This window comes from Polyergus mexicanus, unplaced genomic scaffold (genome assembly GCF_030449975.1).
Source record: "Polyergus mexicanus isolate NDT 795.1 unplaced genomic scaffold, iyPolMexi1.0 SCAF_7, whole genome shotgun sequence".
Lineage (NCBI taxonomy): Eukaryota > Metazoa > Arthropoda > Insecta > Hymenoptera > Formicidae > Polyergus > Polyergus mexicanus.
In genome coordinates this window covers 3,245,693-3,271,362 of record NW_027223327.1, presented here as the reverse complement: position 1 = coordinate 3,271,362, position 25,670 = coordinate 3,245,693, and the positions used below count along the sequence as shown (strand labels likewise).

Here is a 25,670-nt window from a genome sequence, read left to right as displayed (position 1 = left end):
CTCTCGACTGCGTCATGTACGCATGTGCTTTTTTAAATTTATGATATAACAGATATAATATATGGATAAAGAAAGTATTTGCATATTTATTTTTCTCGTAGTTTTATATATATATATATATATATATATATATATATATATATATACATATATACATAAAATATACGATAGCAGAAAGAGAGAATATGAATTTCTTTCTTTGATAGATATAAAGATGATGTATATTCTTTTAGAATTTTTGTGTGTGTGATAATGAAAATTATTAGAATCATTAGATGAAATTTTCATGAACTTATGTAAAATGCAATATGTTTTCAGATATATACATATATATGTATGTATAAATATATATGTATATATTTATATACTACGTAAAAAGAACGATTGTGCTAAGTATACGTCTGACTCTTGTCATTTCGTTTTGAAATTTCAATTTACATACTCGAGTACGTATAAAGTGAAATATGAGCTCATGAAAATCGAGCATAATTGCTCGCAGGACCGAGTGCTCTTCATTTCCCTCACGTCACGGAATACATCAATCCAATTTTTTTATTCTTAAGGTTTCTCCATCCCGAGTGACTAATATACCTATCCTATTGTCCTATCGATGAGAAGACATCCTCGTGCGTTCCTCGACATTTTAAACTCTCTTTTCTACAATTATAAAAACATTCGTGAATGACAAATCACGATTACTTTTTCGATCGCTCTCTCTTTTCGCGCGCGCATTCACGGAGCCCCTTACTGTCGCGAATGACGTGGGCGAAGCTTACATAATGCTCGATAAGGCGGATAATGATAAGCGACGTCGTCTTCGAAGACACGGCCGATTTCGAGAACGGATCGGCGGCGCCTCTCTATTTTCGAATGTACGAGTCACATGCTCATTGTCGTCGTTCACCACATCGCGACGCGTCCGAAAATGTCGCCGGACCGATAAAAATGTCACGAGGTAACGAGTCGGCCGGACGCGATCAGCTGTGAAAATAGAGGCGGCCGTCTGCCACACGTTCGCGCGACGTTTCCTAATAGATTTGGCCACCTTTATCCGGACGACGCGAACATCCGAGAGATGTCGCAAAGATGTCCAACGGGCGTTTTAAATCTTGGAGATGTCTTTCTCTCTCTCTCTCTTTCTTTTTCCGTACCGTTTGGATAAAACCGCGCTCTCATTGGTATTTTCCAAAAGTTAATTAAAAGGGAATTAATATCGAGAAATTTTCTCCAGATATCATTTTAAAATTGGTTTCGAAACTAGCTTGAGGAGATTAAACTAATTAAAAAAATTCCATTGTATAAAATAAGATCAATATTTATATGAAAATTATATGAGTAAAATTATGTTTTGTTATTGCATTTGCTCGTGGAAGATATTCCGATTTTATTTGACTCGAGGAATCCATTGATGCCTTGATATTTTAGAAATAAAATTTTCATCTCTAATTTATTTAATCTTTTACAAACAAATTGCATTCAAGAAAAAAATATTATAACAATTTACACAAATACAAGTATTAAATTATTAGTAACAAATTATTTCATATATCTCATAAAATAATATAAATATATTACACGTTGAGTTATTTTGTGCTAAAGAAAAAAAATTACACGTTATTAAACGAAATTAAAAAAATCCAATGATTAGACACGAAACAATTGGAATAAAACAGTTTGCATAAAATTCGGATTACAGGTACGATTTAATAAATTGTAAAGAGCAGCTTAGATTATCACTGCTGGTATTCCGGGTATTTGAAAATTTTGTCGCTCCGACCGCTTTATCGTCGTCGTCGTCGTCGTCGTCATTGCCAGCGAGACCCTGGACACGAGATTCGACGGTCGGTATCGATCGTCTACGTATTCGCCAAGGTAAGACGACGCGATGGCGGGGTAATAGCAGACAAGCGAGAGTTCCTCTTCGAGCCGATGACCTCCATCATTGAAGAACGCGATTCCTGGAAGGTGAGGTCGCGTTTGCGAAATAACGGAGTTCTCCTTGAAGAATGGGACGGGGACCATCGATCTCTATCCCTCTTTCTCCGTTCATTCCTCTCAACCTCGCATCCTAAAATCCTCGCGAAATACTTTGTAACGTTTTTAAAAAGGAGAAGGTCGGGATATGAAAGATATAGCCATTATATCTTCGATGTAAAATAGACGATCAATTCGCACGCTTGCGTCCCCGTCACACACGTTATTTACGCGTCTAGAGTTTGAATTTTATTCCATTGATATAAATAAAAATTTTATGTTTATTTTATTATTTATCTAAATTTAACATAATTGTCGCTAAATTAAAAAATTCTTTTAAAACGTTATATTTTTTAATATCAAGATTGTATCTCGATGAATTGAAATTTTCGTCTTATCCTATATTATTCCACATTTTTCCTTATCTTTTTCTTTAAAAGAGAGGAGAAGTAGTCTTAGCGGGATCGAGTCAGTCGGTAATGCTGTCGAGCCTCGAAAATCGACACAGGCCTCGATAACGCGCTCGAAAGCGGACCGTGACTCATCGAGTTGCGACGCAACGCGAGAACGAATCGCTCTCTCGGCGTGACGCCGAGATTCATTGCTCCGCGATGTTGCGATGCAAAGGACCTTCGCGGGTGAGACCTTACGCGAAAAGGCGACGCATGTCGCGATCGCGCGCGAGCGTCGATTGTGAAATCTGGGCTCGTGAATTTTTCATTCGCCCGCGTTATCTCGAGTCGTGAATCCGGAAACTTCCCTCTCGTCGCCCGAGACGAACGTTCCCGAGAGAGACGAATGTAGTGGCGGTGGGGGGGATTCGGGCTTGCGTGTGGCATGGCGGCGGACGAGCAAAATGGCGGCGCGGTGGAAGACACGTGGGTGATCTTTTGAGGCGTCGGTAGCGATCAAGCGAGAAGCGTCAATGATTATCCGCGCTTTCCGAGCTAATCTCGGTGCAAATCTTACGTACAATCGTCTCGTTTGAGCGCAATTTACATAGTCATTGAATATCGTCGGAGAATAAGCTAGAAAATATTTGTTATGTGCCTTGAGACGATCCTGGCTTTTTGCCTACGCATGAGGGCGCACAGGTCCAACAAGTATTGGACTTGTCTAAGAACGATCACCACAAAAAAACACAGAGCAAGGTAAAAAAATATTTAACACTGTTGAATTTTATTGTAAAATCAATTTAATATTGAGAAATAAAATATATTTAAAACGACTAATAATAAAAAATAATATATTAATTTAAAAAATTATAATAATATTATTTATATAATTGATATTAATTTCTTTAATAAACAAAGTATATTTGTCGCAAGATGTGCCAAAAATGTTTAAATGTATTTTGCAGCGAGATATCTGAAACGTAATGCATAAGGATTAATTGTTAAAGATGTCAATTAATATCGCAACATTAACGCTTTTCTTTCTCTATTTATCTAGTTACAAAAAGAATCACAAATGCCGCGATGAATTTTGCGAGTATATACGTATTGTGAACACATGCACGTGTACGCGCATGTTTTTACCACGTGCATCGACCGATCGGAGGGTTTAAAGAAAACTAGTAAACGACCGTTACTGAACTTTTATCGATTTTTGTTTCAAAGTTCCGGACGTTTCACAAGTCTCGAAACTTCCAAATACTTCTAAGCTGACATTTTAAGCTGAGAGTTTTAGAATTCTAGAATTTTATTTTTAAATTTTTGCAACACGTAGGAAACATTCGTTTCTTTACCAAAATGTATGTAACAAAATTAATCGATAGTAAAATTTTGAAAATAATTTAAACATTCTCCCTTTTCAATTTCAAATTATTCAATGTCAAGGATACATAACGTTTGATAAATATCGGATAATAAATCTTTATCGTAGAAATATGACAGACAAAAATCGTAATCAAACAATTACATTTGATGCTAAATATAAAAATGTTAGATATAATTAAGTAAAAATACAAAAAACAATACGCGTGTAGTAACAAACATAACAACGGCACTATTACGTTTATCTTTAATTAATTATTTTAATATTAAAACTTTCTATAACGTATATCTGTCGTTATACCTACATAAGTCGATTTAAATCCGTGATGTTCATAGAATTAAGTAAAATCGCGATCACTCACAATAGAGGCGAATTTCTTCAGAGACATCGTTCTACTGGAACTGGTCGCTTCGTTCTTGGGTAACTTCGTAGTAACCCGTTGTCGGCAGGGAAGGGTAACGATTTTATGTGCTTAAGGGCGAATGCGAAAGGGGTGTGTCCGAGAGCAATGGACGTCGGAAGCTGTAATGGAACTTGATGGATGCTTTCGCGGAAAAGTCGATGCGGCTAAAGTAAATTAGCACCCGGCGGAGGGTTTAAAATTGTAATATGCCATCGAACAGGCCACGCTCTATCGTGCGTCTAACGATTCTATCGCGATTTCTTCGATCGTGTCAATGGCACACGTTCCGTTACCGTATCTGCATTGTCTGCTTTGTGAGCGTCACGTAACGTAGGATGTATCTTAAAATCCTGAGTTCTTTTTCAGCTAAAGTTTATGATAATTGGTGTTTTCTTAATCTATTAAATTCCATCAGCAAATTTAGTTTTACAATTTTATTCTCGTATGCTTTTAACATTCTGAAAATTATCGAAAATATTGCAACTTTCCTATACAAGATATATCAACTTGAAGGATTTTGTCAAGGCAATGCGCACTGAAAAATCTCGGAAAAAGTCAAATTTTTTTGATACATTAAAAATAAATCGACGGACGAATATCATTTGTCGCAAGCTTTCAATTTTTAATGTTGAGTATCTTTATAATTCAATCTTAAATTTTAAATTTCTACTGTGATAAAAAAATCGAACTAAAATTTACTAAAAACTGTTGTTGCTTATATTTTCTAGACTTAATTCATTAAAATGTTTGATTAGCAACGTTAAATTACTTCATAATGTATCGTTTTGGCACTGGAACAGCCGCGAAAACATTTTCTTCGATGCTTCGAAAACGTATGTCTTTTAAAATATTCGACACTTTACGATACATCGCATGAATTTATTACATTAAATGTAAGAACGTAAGATATTTTTGCACACAGGAATTTTTGTCAAGACGAATTAAATTTACGTTTTGCACAAACTGCGTTTTGCTATCTGCACGAACTGTAAAAAATATCAAGTTGCAAACAAGTTTAACGAGATCAAAAATTATTCAATCGCTATTACTAATAAGAATCTTGATACCAATTGTTTAATTTAATTGCCATTGTGCGAGCCAGCGATTGACGAAACATGTATTTAGCGTATTGTCGGATAAACGGAGATTGTATTTTATGTGGCTCTTGTTTACTGTCATAATTATTCCGCCGCAGTTGATTCGCAATGTGCATTCCGATCGCGGATGTTGTTCTATTGTTTTCTACGTGCCTGTAGGCACAAGGCGATTGCCCCCCAAGTGCGAGCCTTGAAAAAGGACTTGAGACTCAGGTGTGGGACCGGTTCATTACCGTTCTTGGAACTTAGGTGTTCGAAATGCTTCATCTTTGTGTAAAACATTAATGGATTTTAAGATTTGTATTATATGTGTCTGGAGAATCAAACAATTTTGCAAAATATATGAGTTCTTGCTGCTCAAAGGATTATAAAATTAAAATACTTTGGATGAATCGATAATACAAATACAATTATTAAATATAATTTTCTTTGCATTAAATTGCAATATTTTAAATACATGGAAAATTTTTCCGTTTTTATTTAAGCCAATCAAAACTCTCTCTCTCTCTCTCTCTCTCTCTTTGTAACTGGCACGATGACAATTGTACATATCTACAACATCCAAAATTCAGAAATTCAAAATTATTTTAGTTTTACCTTCTGTACAAATGCCATGATCTTTTTGAGCTAATTATTTAACTATTTATTTTGCGAAAAACATATTTTAAATCTTTACACACGCTTTTAAGGAATTCAATCGCACTAGAATTACTTCGAAAATTTTCTCGTATAATTATCTCTACATAATAGATATAATAATACTATTTGTTTATTATTGTTAAAGAGATATTAATCCTTTTTTTCTAAGAAAATTACATATTTTTGAAAAAGTAATTCTCGATATTTTCGTAATAATTTTTCTTCTTTGGATATCTCTCTTTTGAAACGCAGTATTATTTTTTCTATTTGCCTCTTTTTATCTCACTTTTCGTAGAAACTTTTAAAAATCGCCACAATGGCAATGATATTTTACATCGCGAGGACTATCGAAACTCCCCTGGGTATCCATAATTAATAATCATTCAAATACCAGGAATTGCTCGAGAAAGTCCGATGATTGCATGAAGGGCGAACGGGAAGGGGGAGGGTTTGTTTTGATGCGCGATTGCCGCATAGGGCGCGCGTGGCCCCCGCGCTCCGTGCCAGGCACGCAATCGTGCGTACGTACTACGTGCGTGTGCGTAAAATGCGCCGCGTGCATCGGCCCACCTGCATCTATACTCTGTGTACGAAAGATAGAGTACCGATAGCCCACGTCGTCCGTCCACGTCCTAGGCGGTCGTGATTTAGGGGTCGCTATGGCGCCACGATTCAGAAACAAGGGTTCGTCGACCCAACTCTCTCTCTCTCTCTCTCTCCCCTTCTGCCCCTTCCCATTTCGCTCCCTAATTACATAGTAATCATTCGACTTGATAAATGTTTTTCTTGTTGTTCGGAATCTCTGTGGAATTTTGTGTTAATGCGCGTCTGCAACTTAAAATATACTGAGAAAAAAAGTTGTTCGGAAAAATAGCAGTCATTTTAAATCAATTATAAAAATCAAACATCAAATTATTCGTGTTAATGTAATGGTTTAGCAAATATGTTTACACACTAATGTAGCATTAACAAGCATAATAGTTGAATAATACGATTGTTGCATTAATCTTGCAATTTATTCAAATGATTTGATACTTGTTTAAATGTCTTTTGTACGTTGAAGCGTTTTGTTCATTCAAATAATTGCAATTTTGTATGTACTTCAAACATAATCGATTTATTGTTTCTCATCGGCCGGTAAAAAACAAAGATATAAAGGAAGTTTTTAGAATGTAATTTAAAAGCACATTTAATTATATAAATTATGCATTTATGTAATTTTTTTAGCGTTTATCTATTATTACATCGTTCTTTTTAATTTTCCGTCACTCTTAATCTTATTTCTTCACATGCCACGTCTGAAAAGAGAACTTTTGATTGGGACGATAATCGAATTTGCACGTAGATGAAATTAATTTTCCCACCATTTCATTTGTATGCCTTAAAACTTGCTTTCATCAATATTACTCAATTTTAATCCTAATTTAGCTGATTGGTCCTTCGTACAATTACATTTTTTTACAGAGTTATAAAATTTTTTTAAAATCTAAAAAAAGAGAGAGAAACAAGAAATTGATTAAGCCAAAAGTGACTCATAAAGTCAAACGGCGCGATGAAAGCAGTCAGTGGAATTTTATCGTCAAACTTTTCGATTAATTTCGCGCGATAGCCAGTCCTTAGACGGGGGGAATGCTTCAATTTTGTATGAAAATTTATTTGCGCCTGCACATAATAACGTTATTATCGGACAATTCGATGTTATCGAGTGCATGATAGAAGAACGACGGCGGCGCCTACGAACTCGGCTGAGAAACTGTACGATTCTACGAAGTCTAGCCAAAAATAGGCAACCGAGATCATGAGGGCTCGCTTCCTGCTCGCTTTCTGCTTTCCACTGTCGACCGACCGCCGTCGTTCACCGATTCTCTCGGTGTTTTGGCTACTAAAGATATCGTCGACAAGAATACCGATACGATTATCATATCGGTGTCGCAAAGTTACCCGAAAAATACCAAAATAGATCGTGCGCGACGATTTATACTTCCGCAATAACACGATCGCGCGTTTCGTTTAGCTGACAAGTTTTCATTTAAATCGGCATATTGATAAAGCGACAGTTCGAGAGAAGCATATATATCTGAAAAAATAAGCATGCTGCATTTTTAAAGAGGATACCAAACATGTGCGCCGCTCATTTCGAAAGTGCCACGAGTTTATTTTTCAGAAACACGACAAACTTTTTCAATAAAATATCAAGTATAAAATGCAAAGTGTCGATTTTAAGAAATTCTGTCTTTATTATTTATCTTTGTCTTTGTTAACATCTTTTTCCTCAGATAAACTTGATTTGCGTACAATACCGCGCGCGTTTTATAGCGGTATCGTGTTCACTGTGATGGTAAAATTTTGATTGTCAGAATACAATCGGCGATTAAATGACGTCAGTAATAAACGCAAAGTTATAAATTATTTCTGCAGATATATGCATGCGCCAAGTATTCATTCTGATGGACTTGAACATGGACTTTGTCGATGATCTTAACGTGTGCTGCTTTTTACGTCCCTCTTTTGTCGCTTGCAAATTTGACGCGTTCTATATTAGCGCAGCGTATTAATGGCGGCTGCGCGCACGGTATTCTATAGCCTTTACTCCTTTCTCTCGCATCACCAAAATGTAAAATGAGCTATAGAAAATTATAAAAATATACGCAACTAACAAAATTAAATATTTTTCAATTGGTTGAATAGTTGACAATAAATAATAATAATTTATTACAATATAGTAATTAAAAAGCTAATATACATTAGATATTAGATAGAGAAAAAATATTTAGACAATATAATTTTTAATTAAAAAAATTGATAATTTATAATAATATTTTTAGATTTTTTTTTATTTTGTCGTAAATTAATAGTATATCATGAATATTTATAAAATAGATTTGAAAAATCTATGTTTTTTATTATTATCATGCAATTTTAATGTAACGATACAAAATCATTAAATATTATTTGTTACACTTGGAATACAAGTTTGTTATCAATCTTATTAAAATCTTATAAAATCTTATAAAAAAAAACAGAGAGAGAGAGAGAGAGAGAGAGAGAGAGAGAGAGAGAGAGAGAGATGAAGGAGAGCAGTCAACAAGGAGGCGAAGTTATCGGCGCGTTGCTCGCGTTTTGAAATGGAAACAAACTTTCATGTGGAAGCAACAAGTAATTACTTTAAAGAAATTGAATTATCCGAACGTACGGCACAATGCATGGGCCGCCGTTCCCTTTAAAGCGCACTCGCACCTTCTTGTGTAATCGAATTCTCAGCAGTCTCCGGCGCCTAATCAAGAAACACACGCGCGCGTGTCCACACGCAGGAACGGGGGTGGAAACTCATTTTGTTTCTCACGCATCATTTGGTTCTTGGTGTGTGCGACTTATTGTTAGTATTGTAGAACGTCTCGGGATATCGTTTGTCAAAGGTATAATTAATGTAACACTTTTTGATATTTTTCCAAGTGACAAAACATCCAATTAATAAAAGTGCGTACATATATCTACATTTTTAAATTACTTTTTATAATTTTATTAAATTTTATTATATTATTTTAAATTATCTACATTTTAAGAATATTACGAAAAATTGGGTTGAAAAGATTAATTCAAAACTAAATATAGAGTCTTGGAAAATATATATATATATATCTTTGCTTTTCTTTCAAAAAATAATTCGCTTTCAAATTTTCGCGTCAAAGTCTAAAATGTTAGATACTTTATTGGCGTGCGCGTTCTGTCAGCTGGTGATAGTTTCGCAGAAGTCCTTTCATACACCGTGTTTGGCCGCCACCTTCTCTGCCCCCTTCCTTCATGCGCGAAGGGGACCTAACCCTCGCTCAGTCCACCCTTTGAACTTATAAGGGTGCACTCGACACTCAGAAAGATGCTCCTGAGCGTTCAATGAGGCCAATACCGCGAGAGTGCGGCTCTTAACGAGGTTACGGGATACGACTCTCTCCGTCGCGTTCCCTTTGCCTCTCCCCATTCGCGCTCCTGACCCTCCCGATTCCGGTACGGCATGGGCCCGACGATCGCTTCTCCGATGGAGGGAGGGACGGGGTGTAAGGGGCCGGTAGTGGAGAAGTTGGAGAGGGGAAAGAGGTGGTTGATTTGGGCGCGAAATTGCCCGACAAAATCAAATTTCATTTCGCCGGAGGCGTGTCTGGACAATCGAGCAGCCAAGTGGCCAGCGGCCAATCTGACTATCTCGTCAACCAATTTTGCCGGTGATTACTTTACTCGCTGCTCTCTCATCCGCCCCCGGGGGCGCATGCAGCATCGTCGTCATCGTCATCGTTGTCGTCGTCGTAAAATAGTAGGTGTTTTTCCTCACAATCTTAATTCAAGTTCGCGCGGGTGAATTCGAGAAATTCGTTCCGAGAAAACATCCCCCCCACATATTTTTGTCGGACGATTAACCTCTCGATGCTTGCGTCAGCGATCGAACGTTCTTCGCTTATTGTGCATGTGATTCTTTTCGCAAATAACTGACAAAGATCTTATTCTATAATTAGTTTTTACACGTAATTTGTTGGAAAAATGCTTCCATTTTCCTCCTATGATGTATAAATATCCAAGGCCCATCTTACAATAATCTAAATCATTCAGTGAAGGTAGCGAGAACTTTTAATGCAATCATATGAATAATCTACAAGTATCTTCACACAATTAATTAAATAAACAGAATGAAAGAAGTATTGCGTATATATCGCGATTCGTAAATTTCGGTTTAGAATATATCTGCGAAATGTCCCACCGTTATAGAAAAACATTTCGCTTAGATTAAATTTAAACTTAAATCAACATCTCTCTCTGCTACAGAGATAGGGGTTAGATATTCCCGGATTTCCCCCGGTTTTGTCGACTAATAAATTTATTTTTCTCGCCGAACTTGATGAAATAAAATCTCTTTTATAACCACAAACGATCCGCAGAAGATTGAATGAAACTTTAATGAGTAAAGGGAAAATAAAAAATTAAATTTTCATTATAGATATAAAAAGAACTAATTTTATTATTTATTAATAATATACTTTTATAAGTATATTATATGAAAAGAGTAATAAAACATTTATACGTACACTATTAATTTATTAGATCGTCATATTATTTTTAATCGCGATTTCCCTTGAGCTTTATTCAACTTTACGAATTTCAACAGCCTTGTTGACATTAAAAATACAGTAAAAATATTTTTTTAAGAGAATTTTCAACGACGTATATGCGAATGTCGATTGACGTAGCTTCCCACGCGATGAACCACGAAAACTCGGCCTAATCGGCGGAAAAATCTCGGGATCTAGGAGAAAGCAGAGTGCACGCATAGTAGTGATAGAAAATACGTATACATACATATATGCGTGCGTGCTCGCACGCACGCAGCCGTGTTGCGTGCGCGTTGGTTCGTTCGTTCGTGCTCGCACAAGGGATCACTCTGGCGGATCGTGCCTCGCGTCGCGAGTGTGTGTGGCAGGAACGGGGAGAAAAAGGCCCGAAGAGATCGGGTCCAAGTTTATAAGGGTTCCTGGAAGGGCGGCGACTTCCCTCTGTCCCCTTTCATCCGAATCGCGGCCTTCCTCGCCTTCCTCTCCCCGATTCCTCGTTTATATTCTCTTTCTCGTTTGCTGCTTCTAGGATCTTTCTCGCGCGTCCCCGTTTTTCTCTTTCTCTCGTCTCTTCTTTCGTTCTCTCACTTCTCGTCTTACTTCCCTTCCTCCATGAGAAGAAAGATCCTATGAGTTTAGAAAGAAAAAATACGTTTCAAAAAATTTCGAACATGGCGTCCACTCCGTCATGGATTATTTTCTTTCGTTTCAAACTAGGAGATTATCATCGTAAACGATAATAAAATAAGGCGTAAAAAACGACGGTAAAAAAATAATATTTTTCTAGAAAACTTTTATTAAAACGTTATTATCATATAAAATATTCGATTAATGAAAATTCGAGACGTAGCAAAATTATTGATTTTGAATAACTTTTATATTTATCATTATGTTTTTAATCTTTACTATTATATTGCATTTATAAATTTGTATTGTTTTTGTTCTAGGTAAGTCCCAATACACGTACGCGTGATTTATTTCTACGACTATACGCTCCAAATACGCGGTGAGTTTTGCAATGATTTATTTTATTTATACGCGCGAGATTTAAACTCCTTGTGCCTGACAGAGATATTTCTGACTTGTTTTCCTGTTGCAAAACGCATGAACGATGAAACGTCAAACAGACGGGCGGTCTACATAAGAGAGATTTAGATTAATTTATAGATATTTATTATTCCAACTTTTATTATATGTAACTTCGATATATAAAGTGTAAGTTGGATTCGTCGACGGGTTAAACGGTCATAACTCGATTCGAGTCGCGCGAATGCTATTTGCCCGGCGGCCATCTCTATCAGTTATCGTATGCGAACAACAAGGAGAGGGCTTCTACGTTCATTGACGTCTTCCGACGTGTCATGTCCGCGCGAGAAGATGGGCAACAACGGTGTCGTGCACCGCAGGCGACTCGCGACGCGAGGAGAGGAGAGGACGTAAAGATTCTCTCGTCGAATTGCGCGGTGTGTGTCGAATAAGGAAGCCGGGCACCGCCGTACGCAGATCTCGTTCTCTCGGTGGTGCGAGCTTACGACGCAGTTGCGCGTACCTACCGCGGGAACAACTGCGTCGTTCGAATAAGTATAAGAGGAAGCGGGCGAGAGACGCGAGACGGGTATGCGGAGGAGGACGGTGTAGTGTGACGAGGAGGAGGGACGGGATGGTGGTGAAGCGATTTTACGAGGGGGGAGCGGAGACGGGGAACGAGTCGTTGTCGTCGTCGTCATCGTCATCGTCGACGTCGTCGTCGCGCGCGTCTGTGAAAGTTACGGCTCGATCACGTGGCTTTACGTTCGTTCTCGCTCGCATCGTATCCTCCTCTCGGTGTGTGCACGCATTCAATCGTATGCGTGTATCTGCTCCGCGCGTCATTGGTGGCGAAGAAGGCGAAAGAGAAGAAGAAGGAGGAAATAAAAAAAGAAAGAAAGAGAGAGTGAGTGAGTGAGTGAGTGAGTCAAGTTGGGCGTGAAGGAGAGAGAGTGAGAGGGGGATGGTGGTATGCGGGAAACGCTTTCCTCGGTTCCCACGGCGCGCGACGCTTCTCTCTCTCTCTCTCTCTCTCTCTCTCTCTCTCTCTCTCTCTTTCTCGCGCCGATACACTCGTACGTGCGCGCATGCGTATGCATGCTGCTGTGTGTGTTTGTGTGGATACGCTGCGGGTCTATGTACGCGCACGCTGTGTGTCCCTCCACCGAAAGCTCAAGTGTCACGGAGTGAGGTGGGGAGGGGGACGGGGGCCACCGTCGCCGATGGACCGCCCGAGACGCTGCGCGCCGTGAATCTCTCAAGGAGATAGAAACAGCGCGACCTCTGTATCTTTTCGTATACGACCGAAGGGAGATAGATAGATAGATAGATAGATAGATAGATAGATAGATAGATAGAGAGAGAGAGAGAGAGAGAGAGAGAGAGAGAGAGAGAGAAGAAAGTTGCGAGACAAGGAGAGAATTCTTCCTCCTACAGCAAAGCGCGTCCACCGACGACACATCGGAATCTCACGCCGTAGTCGTGACTTTGAGTGCTTTGAGCGTGGAATGTCCTGTCGAAATATTTTCCCTCTTTTCCGTTCAAACACCGCGTATTTGGAGAACTGCGACAATTTTATATCTTTCTCAAGCGCATAAATCGTAAACAGAAAGCAATTGCTAAAAGATTAATCGATATCAGTATTAATTCTAAATTTATATGAAATGAAATCATTTATAATCAATTTTATAGCAAAAGAAATTGTTAAAATTATATAATTAAAAAATATATACAAATGTACATAAATATATGATGCGTTATTCGTGTAAGGTCGACGCTATATCTCTTTAATCTTACACTGAGATTATTATCGCGCGAAACCAGCAGCTCTCGCCCCGAATCGTCCATTAACGCACACAACACAAGGCGAGTGCGTGCTCCAGCGTCGTCAAGGTACCCGCAATTGCGATTCTGCCTCGCTGTCAACAGCGATCATGGGATCGAACGGCCGTGTCGAGAGTCAGGAGTCTCGACGGAACCGCTGTACGGAGAGGAGAGAAACCACGTGGTTCGAATACCGGCGCTCTGCAGTATCTCGCCGAGACTGGTTCGCGGCGCCCGGTATTCGAGATTCGTACTCTTCCTTCGACGTGTACAGTATCCGCGATGGGGTCCCGCGCCAGACATTTTCTCTCCCCCTCTCCTTACCCTTTCATCTCGCTTCTCGCTGCTGGCTCATTCGTTCCCTTCCGAAATTACCGCCGTCGCATTGACGGTATTCTCTCACGTACTGGTCGCTCGCGTTGCGCTTGTCGTTCCGGGTAACGAGAGAGAAAGATTAACGAGGGGTACAAACAAGAGAGAGAGAGAGAGAGAGAGAGTTTGTGAAAATAGCGTTTTCGGGGGAGATTTCGAGAGATTTCGTTACGAATCGAGACACGTTGATCGATCGATATATGTAAATAGGGGTTACCGCTTTCGATAAACAGTCGACAAGTGACAAACTGTCGGATTATGAATTTTGACATAGATAAGTTTATGCTTTATCTTTACGAAACGCTCAATTAAAAGAAACTTGTCAAAACGAGGATATTTTTGTTAAAAAGGTTAAATAAAATTTTAATGTGCAGCTTTATGTACGATAGTCTTGCATCAGATTTTATTTTGAGATCTCTTGAATTATATACAAGTGTTTGCTGGAGATTAGAGTCATAATTACACAAAGATATTAAACTTCTATTTTAAGATATTAAATTTCTATTTGAATTTTATCCAACTTAGTGAAGTGTTTCGGTTCGGAATTTTATGCAACTTTTAGAGTTTAACTTGTGTGTATTTTTAGACAACTCTTCTTTCGTAAATTTTTTAATGTTTAAGAATATTGATACGCTTAAAACTTTAATAAAGTTCACGAACGCTTGATTCGGCTCGTGCTGATAGAAAACATCACGAGCGAGCAATTGATCGACCGGCGACTGCTTACGCAGAAATTCGAACAGTGTAGTCGCGTGTTTTGACCTCGCGGTGTCTCCAAGACTTCCAAAAGGAAGCAGGGACGCGAGGCTCCGCAACGTAAAAGAGAGAGAAGAGAAGAGAGGAGAGAGCGTGACCGGCACGGGGCGAGAAAAAGAGAAGGAAAAATTAGGAGAGAAACGCACGATGGGCGGAGTGGTTGGTGGTGTGTGGTGGTGGTGATGATGGTGGGGTGATTGTCGTTTGTTTTCTGGTGTTCTTGCTGCATAGTCGGATTCTCTCTCGAGTGTACCTACCTACCTACCTACCTACCTACCTACATACCTACCTACATACCTACCTACCTACCTATCTACCTACCTACCTACCCACCTACCTACCCACCTACCTACCCACTTACCTACCTACCTACCTACCTACCTACCCACCTACCCACCTACCTACCCACTTACCTACCTACCTACCTACCTACCTACTCGCTCCCTCATAAACGAAAGGGCAGCACACCTTGGCTGGCCATTGGCTCTTCCCTCCGTCCTCGTTCTTCCCTTTCACGGGAGAAGGCTCTTTCCTTGTTTTCTTTATTCTTTTGCGTTCTTTCTTTCTTTCTCTCTTTTTATTCTCTTTCCTTCTCTCTCTCTCTCTCTCTCTCTCTCTCTCTCTCTCTCTCTCTCTCTCTCTTTCCGTCTCGGCGGGATTCTCCGGTGTTCCACATAAATACACAAATACCCTGGCATAGGCCGGGATCGACGCGTATATACCGAGACCACGGCCGCATTCCACGACACCCGCCCCCTTTCTCCTCCCCCCCACCACCACCACCACCACCTCCTCCTCCTCCTTCTCCTCCTCTGCCTTCCCCTCTTCTCTACATCTCTTTCTCTCTATTCTTCGTCCACCCTATTCCTCTTGTATCACCACCGATGATGCCGCGCGCAAGACCGGGCGAGGCCCATCTTCGAGACTTTACCTCTCGCGGTCCTCCTCCCCCACCTCTCTTCTGCACCTTCTCTCGCATCAGGTTCTCTCCTTGTCTTCCTTATCCCTTCGATCGCACGGGCAATCTCCATTTCCCTTTCTATGAGCCCTCTCGCCCTTCGTGCACGGCGCCACCGGATGCTTTCGTAGATCGCGCATCCCTCTTTTATCCGAGCTATCACTAAAGGCCCGATTCTTGTTCTCTCTCTCCCTCTTATAATCCTCCCCCTCGGGAGATCTCTATTTCCTCTTTGTTCTGTGCTCTGCCTCGATATCGTTTGATATTTTTCTTCATCTTTGTACACGATTATCCACCTCTTCATTTTGTTCCTCATCTTTTCTAGTCGTCGTTATGTATCTTATCTCTCGTTCGTTCTGTTTTCTTCATCTTCACCGTTCTGTATTACATCTTTCCTTCATGATATCTTTTCTCTTTTTTTGGTTTGCCCCTTGTCCTTTTCTTCGTGTTATCTCTTCTGTCTTCCTTGCTTCCATTCTGCATCCCTTTTCGTCTTCGTTCGTATCTTTGTGTTCGTTCTTTGCGACTACTTCATTTTCTTCATCATCGCTCCTCTTTTACTTGCCAGATTTGCACCCTCACTTCAATGTGCGCACATGGTTGCGCGGGAATATATTTTGTTTTCCTCGTTCTCTCTCAATTCTTTGAATTTTGAAGACTACTTTCCCGCTCATTTTTATTCTTCTTCTTATCTTTGTCTAAGAGAGCCAGAGAGAAACTGTTTCCATATTTCCAATTAACGTTTATTTCTATCTGTTTAAACTGTTTTATTTTCTGCCATTATTTTTTTTCTAGACTCACAATATTAGTCTTTCACGATATTATTATAATTTATAATAATAATCCATAACAATAGTTTTATTCAAAAATATATTTTTTAAATAAAAAATTAATAGTTTTTATACATAAATAGAATTATCAAAAGAATCGTAACCTAACGTAGAGAAAACTCTTAATTCGAAATTGTCATCGTACAGCAATATACTCCACAGTTTCTCTTTCTATATCATAATAAAGTAAACGAACCGAAACCGTAGGAAAAACACTATCTCTGCTCCGCCTTCCCTCTCCACATAATCGCTTCATAATCGCGTGGAGGACAGAGGAGGTCCTTTCCCTTTATCAGACCCTGGCCCGCCAGCGCTTTTATCTCCGTTCTCACGCCCGGATTTCGAAAAAGAAGATATTACGTTTCGTCCGAGACGATATACGTACGATTAATGCGAGTGCACTCACAAACGCATGCGCGCACGCATTTTCGTGTAAAAGTATGCAGTTATTCCCAGCATCCCGGGTTTCTCTTCGGCGTTAGCGTACAAAGAGAGAGAAGGACGAAGGATCGGGTAAGAGGGAGACGGAACGGGGCTCTCCGAAGGAGATATATAGCACCGAGAGAGCAACGAATGAGGTCCTTCCGAGAATCGGGCCACCGACACAGTGCCTGAATCGTGCACGCGCGCGCGCGCGCGAAGGGTGAGAACTACCCCAGTCGGTTTCTCTGGTTGGCGATGACTACGATCTATGATCAATTCTATCTTTTTCTTGGTTATTTTTTTCGTTCTTTTGATTTCTCCTCTTCACCTTTTCTCTCTCCCTCTCTTTTTATTTGCGCGGGTAAATTGCTCGTCCGGATCGCATTCCAATATGTTAATTTTTTTTTTTTTTACACCTACTTTTATTTCCTTTTTATGCTTCGAGGTATCTACATTGCGATATCTTGCGGCGATATCTTCGCTGCAACGATTATCGATTCGTAATCTTATTACGGTCGGTACTCAGCGAGGATAATGATTACTATCGCGAAACTGTCATCGAAGATTAACGAGTGAAATTACATTTTCTAACTTTTTTGATAATTAGTTATCATAGTTTGATTACTTAAGCGAAGACACGGTATCTAAATTATTTGCAATTAATCTTACTTAATGCACCAAGTAATACAGACATTTCTCTAGAATGTGTGCAGCACGAATTATTTTTTTTAGCGACGATAAGATTTAATGCGGGAAAAATGGTATGAAGGAAACGCAAATTTTTCGAAAGGCAATAGAAAATAGAAATTTATATTTTTAAATTTCTATTTTTATTACAAAAATTTTATTTTTAATATTGTTCACTCGCTATACTCGATTAGTAGATGTCGAAATAACGAAAACCTCCGCATCCATCCTTTTGCATAACGCGAAGTAAGCGGCAAGTATAAGGCGGTGAACCGCTTGGCGCCACAACACACATACACACACATATACATTCTTACCTTCCTCTCCCTCATTCTTCGGGCCCTTTCCCCCGCGGCACTTTGGTGCCTACGACTCACGTGACCGTCTGCATTCTGTGTTTTCTGTGAATGACTGGACTCGCGGACCAATCCGGAGGAGAGACGGAGAGAGAAAGAGTGACGATAACGGGAGGAAGGGAGAGGGAGTTTAAGAGGGGGAGGAGGAGAGCAAACGCAGCATCGTTTCGAACATGGGGCCGAGCGCCGCGTTCCTTGGCCTCTCTCGGGACCAAAATCAGGATAGGAATTCCTGAGGATAGCAGCTCTGCTCACAGTCTCGATTCCTTGACAGATTTCTTTTCATTTTTTTTCGCCACGCTTCTCCCGATCGCTCGTTTCCCCCCTCTCGCGACGCGGATCAAATCTTCGCAATCGCAGTTTCACTGCGAAGTTTTCTCGATTTTTTATCATGTATTGAATCTATTTCGAAACATGTACGCGTATGGGGGGAGGGGGAGGGGGGACATTGCGTTGCTATACATTTTGTTTTCTCACGAACTAATTTTTATCATGTTAATTATTTTGTGTATTACAATTTTTTATTTATTTTTCTTTTATTATTTTTTTATTTTTATTTATCTTTATATGTTAACATTTTTGATTTCTGTATTTACGCTTTTAATCAATATAGACATTAAAATTTTTAAAAAATTTTACGTATCATGCTCTCTGATTTTTCGGATTAAATCAAATTCGTATATTTCATAAAAATCATGTCCAAAATAATACAGTTGTTTTGTTTTTGCTATTAAAAAAAAAAACTTGCTTTTTCTGGAAATATCGGGTGGATTAGATTTCCTGGATCGTAAATTTCTAGAAAAATAATCGCGCGCGCGAATCAACAATCAATAATTTCGACACAGATTGAAAAGCGTGCGAAAGATAAAATGCGTGTCATTCGTAATCTCCGTTTTAAAAGTAATAAGAAACTTCTGTGTGTATCATAAACGTAATGTCGATATTTTCCCGGTATTGTTCTAACATCGTTCTTAGAATGTTATACGATATCGTCAAGGCATATCAAAAGTAATATCTTCCACTCTTTTGTCAATATTCAAATACAAGACTTTAGCCAGATATTTAGTTCTAATTAAAGGATTGTAACTTTTTTTTTTCTAATTTATATATGATAATTTATATAATTTATATTTGATGATTTCTTATAATGAAGAATACTGTGAAATTTACTTGTTTTGATTAATCCGTGGGAAAATCGCTATGGATAGATTCTGTCTTTTTTTTTTTCTTCTTTTTTAATAGAATAATGAAAACTGAGGGTGATCCAACCTTTTTTCGGATAATCTTGAATATTGTGACTACGCTGTGAGCGCGTCGCGCCTACGCGAAACGAAGCAGGGTGCCGCGTGGGAAACTTGGATGGCGCTTCGTTTCTTTCTTACCCTCGATCGACCCGGTAGACGATTCCAAGTTTCTCACGTCGTATTTGTGGACCGTAACGAGCGACAACGAAATGGCGCCAATTCTTTCCTCGCACAAAGACGATATCATGATTCTTCGCGTTCTTTGTACCATTATACTCTTTTTCATCTTCTTGCTCTCGCTCTCCTTCCAATAATATTTTATATCTCATGCAACAATTTATAATTTTTTTATTAAATATTATATTTTCTTGTTTATACTTTCTGTAATATTGTAAATTTTTTCGCGTATATATTCTTTAATAATTTCTAAATAAATTACGGATATTCCCTCTCTGTTAAAAACCGCGAGAATTGGCCGACTTGTTTGATGCAACTCGCTAACTTTGGTATAATCTTACTCATAGAGATACTTCATATTACATCGTAGTAAAAATTTCGACAGCGGTTTGTAAGAGTGTGACGAGAGGAAGGGTCTAAAACTCGACGGAGAGCAGCAGCAGCAGCAGTAGTAGTAGTAATAGTAGTAGTAGTAGTAGTAGTAATAGTAGTAGTAATGGGAGAAGGAGAAGGAGGTAGAGGGAAGGCAGTCTTGAGAGAGGCTCATCGATTCCGAGAACCGTGGGGTAGGTCCTTTCAGAAAAAAATTCGTCCATAAAGCGTGCACTAGAGCCTGGGAAAAGGAAGAGACACATTTTTCCAGCCTATGAGGAAAAGAGAGACGCGTCGGGAAAAACGACGTGGACGAGGGGGACAGTTTGCGGCGACATCCGAAAGTGAAAGAAGGAGAGAGGGGTTGGGGGAGGGGTGCAGAAAGGTCAGAGAAAGCTGTCGAAATGAAATAACGTTTGACAATTTATGTTGAAGTCCGCGTTTCTTGGAAATCTCATTGTCGATCCTCATATATATGCGGACGATTCGTCTCGTTTCATTCGCCGCCAGTTTTTTAACTATCCCGCGATGGCGATCTGATTGTGGACGTAGGAATATCGATGCGTGAGAAAGGCGGCTTTGAATGAAGATTTGAATGAAAAGATTCTGGTCGCAAGTTTATTCGATTTTTTTAATCCACGTGTGAAACTTACTACTTACTACCTCAAGGGTACATTCGCCTTTAAATCAGAATTTCAATCGAAAAAACTATAACTACGTCCGATTATTTAACTAATTATATATATATATGGTACATTTTTATTAAATATTAAACAAATTAGTTTAATTTTTTTTGTAATTTTTATGAAAAATTTGATACATTATTTCGGTAAACTTTTTCGAATTAAACTTGAGTCCATTGACTATTTCGTCTTAAAGAGACAACCTTTCCTTGTTCGGAATACTTGGATTTGTGTTAAACACGCTGCTCACAAACACGAGTCTCGAAAACAGTTACGGTATCTTGTTAGCGCCATACGCGAGCGGCCGTCATAAAAAAGTGAGAAACTTGAGAGCTTGGTCGTTTCCGATCGAGGGCTCCGACACTCGGCGATTCTCGGAAGGTCCGGCACGAAATTCGAAGGTGCCGCTGCGACCTCGGGCAAATGGAGATTTCGTATGTCTTGACCTTCGTCAAGGGAGGAGCCCGAGTGCCGAGGCAGGGAATCGGCCGCGGCTCCCGCTAGGCTGATGATCTTTGGCGGCTCTCTCGGTCCGTCGAGAAACTGCGAACTTGTGTTCGAACAAAACGGTATGGCCGACGCCCTCTTCACTCTAAAAATGCACATCAAGGTCTGATAAACATCGCTGTTTTCTCTTTCGATAAAACTATCGCGCGTTCGCTCCTTTATAAATCATCTCTTCGTGTTTTGAATAAAAAATAAATTTCGTTAAATTTATAACATTAACGCATAACAGTACATAGAATTAAAATTAAAACGACATTCGTAACTTTATTTGAGAATATTATTCGAGAAAAGGAGGGCAATATCGACACATTAATTTTTTGCTTCCATCGATTTTGCGCAAACATTTATTACCGCGTAGGATTCATGAGTATCAAAGAAAATTTGATTGCTCTTTTGCCTCGTGGAGCATTCACCTAGCTATCCAAGAGGGAGGGGAGAAGATGAAGGATAGAAGAGGAGAAGCATAAGGGATGGAGGCGACATTGAGAGGAAGAAGGAAAAAGAAGGGCTGATTGGAAGGTGAAGATAAAGGGATACGAGACGGCGGCACGACCAAAGAGTAGAAGCCGTAAGAGGCACTCTCCTCCCTCAACAAGCAGAAGCAGAGAGAGAGAGAGCGAAAGAGAGAGAGGGGGGGGGGCTAGCATCGTGCATAGACAAGCAAAAAAAAAATTATAAGGAGAAGGAGAACATATACGGGCGAAGGGGACGGAAGACGAGGAAAACGTATACGTAGGTGGAGGAAAAGAGAGAGAAAGAGAGAGACTGGAAGAGGGAGCAAACTGTGCGGCCTGAACCCCTCGTATCTCGGCCACGATCGCCGGAGCTTCGGGACCTTATTGTGTTGTATCGGGGCCTAGAGGCCCCGAAGCACGGGGCTCCGTTCCGTCGAATCTACCTCTAGTTATACATCGTATTATGATACGCTCCTAACGACCATGAGATGCCGATAATGAGAGGCGGCTCCATATTCTCGTCTCTCCTCCCTTCCCTTCGCCCCTCCTCTCTTATCTTCGTCCAAACAGCCAAGGATCAGTTATGGGCCTTGTCACGAGAGGAAGCACATCGACATCGAGAATCGAGCGATCGCTTCTGGATTGGGGGGAAAAGGGGGGGGGGGGAGGGCAAAAATCCATTCCTAAAATATCGCATCGCACTTTTAATAAAAATCATCATATCTGCTTAGAGTCAGATTCTTACAATCCACCGTGTCCATTTTTATTTTTTTTTATTTTTCTTGCAATCTCTCGCATATCTCTCTCTCTTTCCCTCTCGCGAGATGACGATGGCGTGCGATCTACGATCTTGTAAGCCGACAAGGTAAACGGGTTTCTTTGCTCTCTTAATGCCGCCGATGTCCGCGATAATTGGTGATCGGGCGTTTCTTTATGGACGCATAGCGAGAGAGAGAGAGAGAGGGAGGGAGAGGGACGCACGTGCGTGATGGAAAAAGAAAGAAGAACGAAAGAATGAAATAAGCGACAAGGAGAAGCACCCGAGGGCTTGATAGGCGACGCCTAGTCTACCTCGAATATCCTCGACTCCGGGCATTAGCATATCGAATGAAGCTCAAAGAGCCCCGCGCGAACGTCTCGTGGAAAATCCACGACGTAACGGTATTTCGCATAAAAACATCCGTTCGTAGCAGAAAGACGTTTATCCCACGAGAGTTGCGGACACATTCCATAGATTGAACATAAACCTCTATCGCTATTTCCGATTTCCACTTGTCAAGAAAATATCTATTAATAACACACGAGTTGCTTGAAAAATGTGTAATCTCGTCTTGAAAGAAAAAAATAAAGAAAAAAATATCAAGATAAAAGATAAATGTCATCTATAAAGAAACGTATAAGAGTCCTTGAGATATTGATATCGGTTATTCTTTTATCGAATTACTATATCGCAAACTTTACTACTAGGCTACTTTTACATTTTTTATAATCAAATTAGACTCGACTTTTTTCTTAGCAAAAATGTAATTTATCTCGAGAATGATCTTTTTAAGAAACTTGCAAATTCGCAAATTAATCGAGGAATTCGTAGATGGATTGTGACTGGAACAGGGCGCGGAGCTTATTATCCGGCATTCCTGTGCGATCATCGAGGACGAAAGAAACATCGCCGATGATACGTCGCGCGCGCGAATTAAATAAATTAAATAAGCTTCCCGTTAGGGATATATACGCTTTTGAAGAAATCCAGAAGTGTCGAAGGAACGGGAACGGGGATAAACGATACCGTAGGTCCGGCACTGAACGTCCGCGGGTCGATTGGTTGGCGCGGAGAGAGAGAGAGATAGAGATAGAGAGACATTCCATGGTCTACAGGTAGCATTAAAGGAATGCAGATAGGATGAATGAGGAGGTGGTCCATGCCACTGTCGATGGATGCGGAGTAGATGCGTGAAAGAGAGAGATGGAATGAACAGGTAGGCGAGAGAGATAGGAGAGACGGATCCTCGCGTTGAAGAGACGAAGAGAGATATCGGCAAACTATGTGTGTGTATGTGAGTGAGTGAGTGAGAGAGGGGGAGGAGGGGGGGGGGAGAAAGAGAGACAGAGAAAGGGAAACCGAGGCGCATTCCACGTTACCACGATAATTAACGGCTATATTCCAACCTCATCCCGGCGGAACGATTCTTACGACGATGGATACAAGAGGGAGAAAAAGGGTGAAGGAACGAGCGGGGAGGATTTGAATAAAAGGCGCGAGTACACGAGTTTCCTTTAATCAATGCATTCTTCCGCGATAGCGCGGAGAAGCTACGGGCGACAACGCGATAAGATTCCTTCGAGACGTAATCGCGAACAAGGGCGATTTACTTTTATTTATTATCACGTTCTTCGCCAATTAACATCCGCGAGAAATCAATTTCGCGAGGTACGTAGAATAGAATTTCAGGTTTGCCGGTAAAATACCTATCTTCGGGTTGATGACGCTGTGTCTTATATCTCGCGTAAACAAAATCATATTAAATATAAATGTATACTACTTAATATAAATATATGATATTTTTACAATAATTAAATAAGAAGACTTGTTGCTTCGCGCATTCATCGACGCGATCGGTATCAATCGTTGTAGGCACGAGAAGCCGACGTGTAAGATGAAAATATATTTCCTTCTCCCTATCTTTTCGGAAATAAGAGAAGCCTTAAAAAAAAAAAAAAAAAAAAATAATCTCCTCCCACTGTTGAAAGAGGACGTTGTAGTTGCTGCACGTGACCAACAAAGAGCAACAGATAGAAACAACGAGGGCTATCGCTCTCCGTTACACTGGGTCACCGACTGATAAGCGGCCGTGGTGTCGCATACGACAAAAAAACGCTAGACCGCGACATTTTACTTTTTACGTAGAAAAATTAAGTCTTATACCATACAACTAGTCCTATTGATCGAAGGGGAAGGGAGATGTCTTTTCCGATAGCGCAATAAGAACGAGGAAACGCGTTACTCTTGATAATCGACCTGCCGTAAATAATATACGTCTCGTCGTTTCGACACAGTAGCCTTTTTCAAAAATCGAAATAATCCTTAAAACACGGGGGCTCAAATTTCGATGACAAAGCGAAAATGGTTTTTCGGATTAATGGAAATTAAACGCGATAGTCATTCCTTTGTTAGAATTATATTCATTAATATATTTATATTATATAGAAAAAAAAAAATAAAATTGTTAGAATTATATTCATTTCCACTTTCCGTTCTTCATATATTGTATATAAGCGTTAAGGTACCGTAAATATCGGGCTTTGTATCGCGTATAATTATTTCCCTCTCGTTGTTGTTTTCCCTCCCCCCATTGGGAGGAAAAGGCGCACGCGATACATACTTCATTGCCACGTTCAAAGCTCCTTCCATTGAACGCGTGCATGACGCGATCGGGGTTCTGCGGTAACTATATTACCAACGTGTCGTATGCAAATATACGTCACCAGTCTTTGTAGGGTTTATCTTCTTCTTTTTTTTTTTTTTTATGTCGCGTGTGTGATGATGACTTAATTCTCTAATTAATAATGTACTTCTCTTCTTGATCGACTAAAAACAATTTATTTTTTATTTTTTATTGACTAAAAAAATTTCCTAATTTTCTTGAAATCATTAATCTTTAGTTTGTCGATCGTACAATATATTCAGCATTGTAAATTTGAATAATATTTTATTTAAATACACTTCATAGTTTTGATAGTCTTAATATGTATAACGTTTAATCAATTTTTTTTAATTGTAGAGTTGAAATGTATGTACAATATTACGTCACTTATTTTATGTAAAATATTCTAGAGTTTGTGGAGAAGGACTTTTTGCTCTATTTCTGTCTGACAGCATTTTATTCGTTTTCAGTCTTCTGTTCTTATATTCTTCTCTCCCCATATCTCTCTCTCTCTCTCTCTCTCTCTCTCTCTCTCTCTCTCTCTCTCTCTTTCTGCGTTGCTCGATTTTAAAACAATCTGTTTTCATTCATGA

The 25,670-nt window shown here is 39.5% G+C and overlaps 1 protein-coding gene across 5 annotated transcripts in view; it reads left to right on the top strand.

The window, feature by feature from the left end:
- The window catches only part of LOC138934579 (serine/threonine-protein phosphatase 4 regulatory subunit 1), a 127,198-nt gene that overhangs the window by 50,082 nt on the left and 51,446 nt on the right, over positions 1-25,670 (top strand). The gene's annotated exons all lie outside the window — the stretch shown is intronic.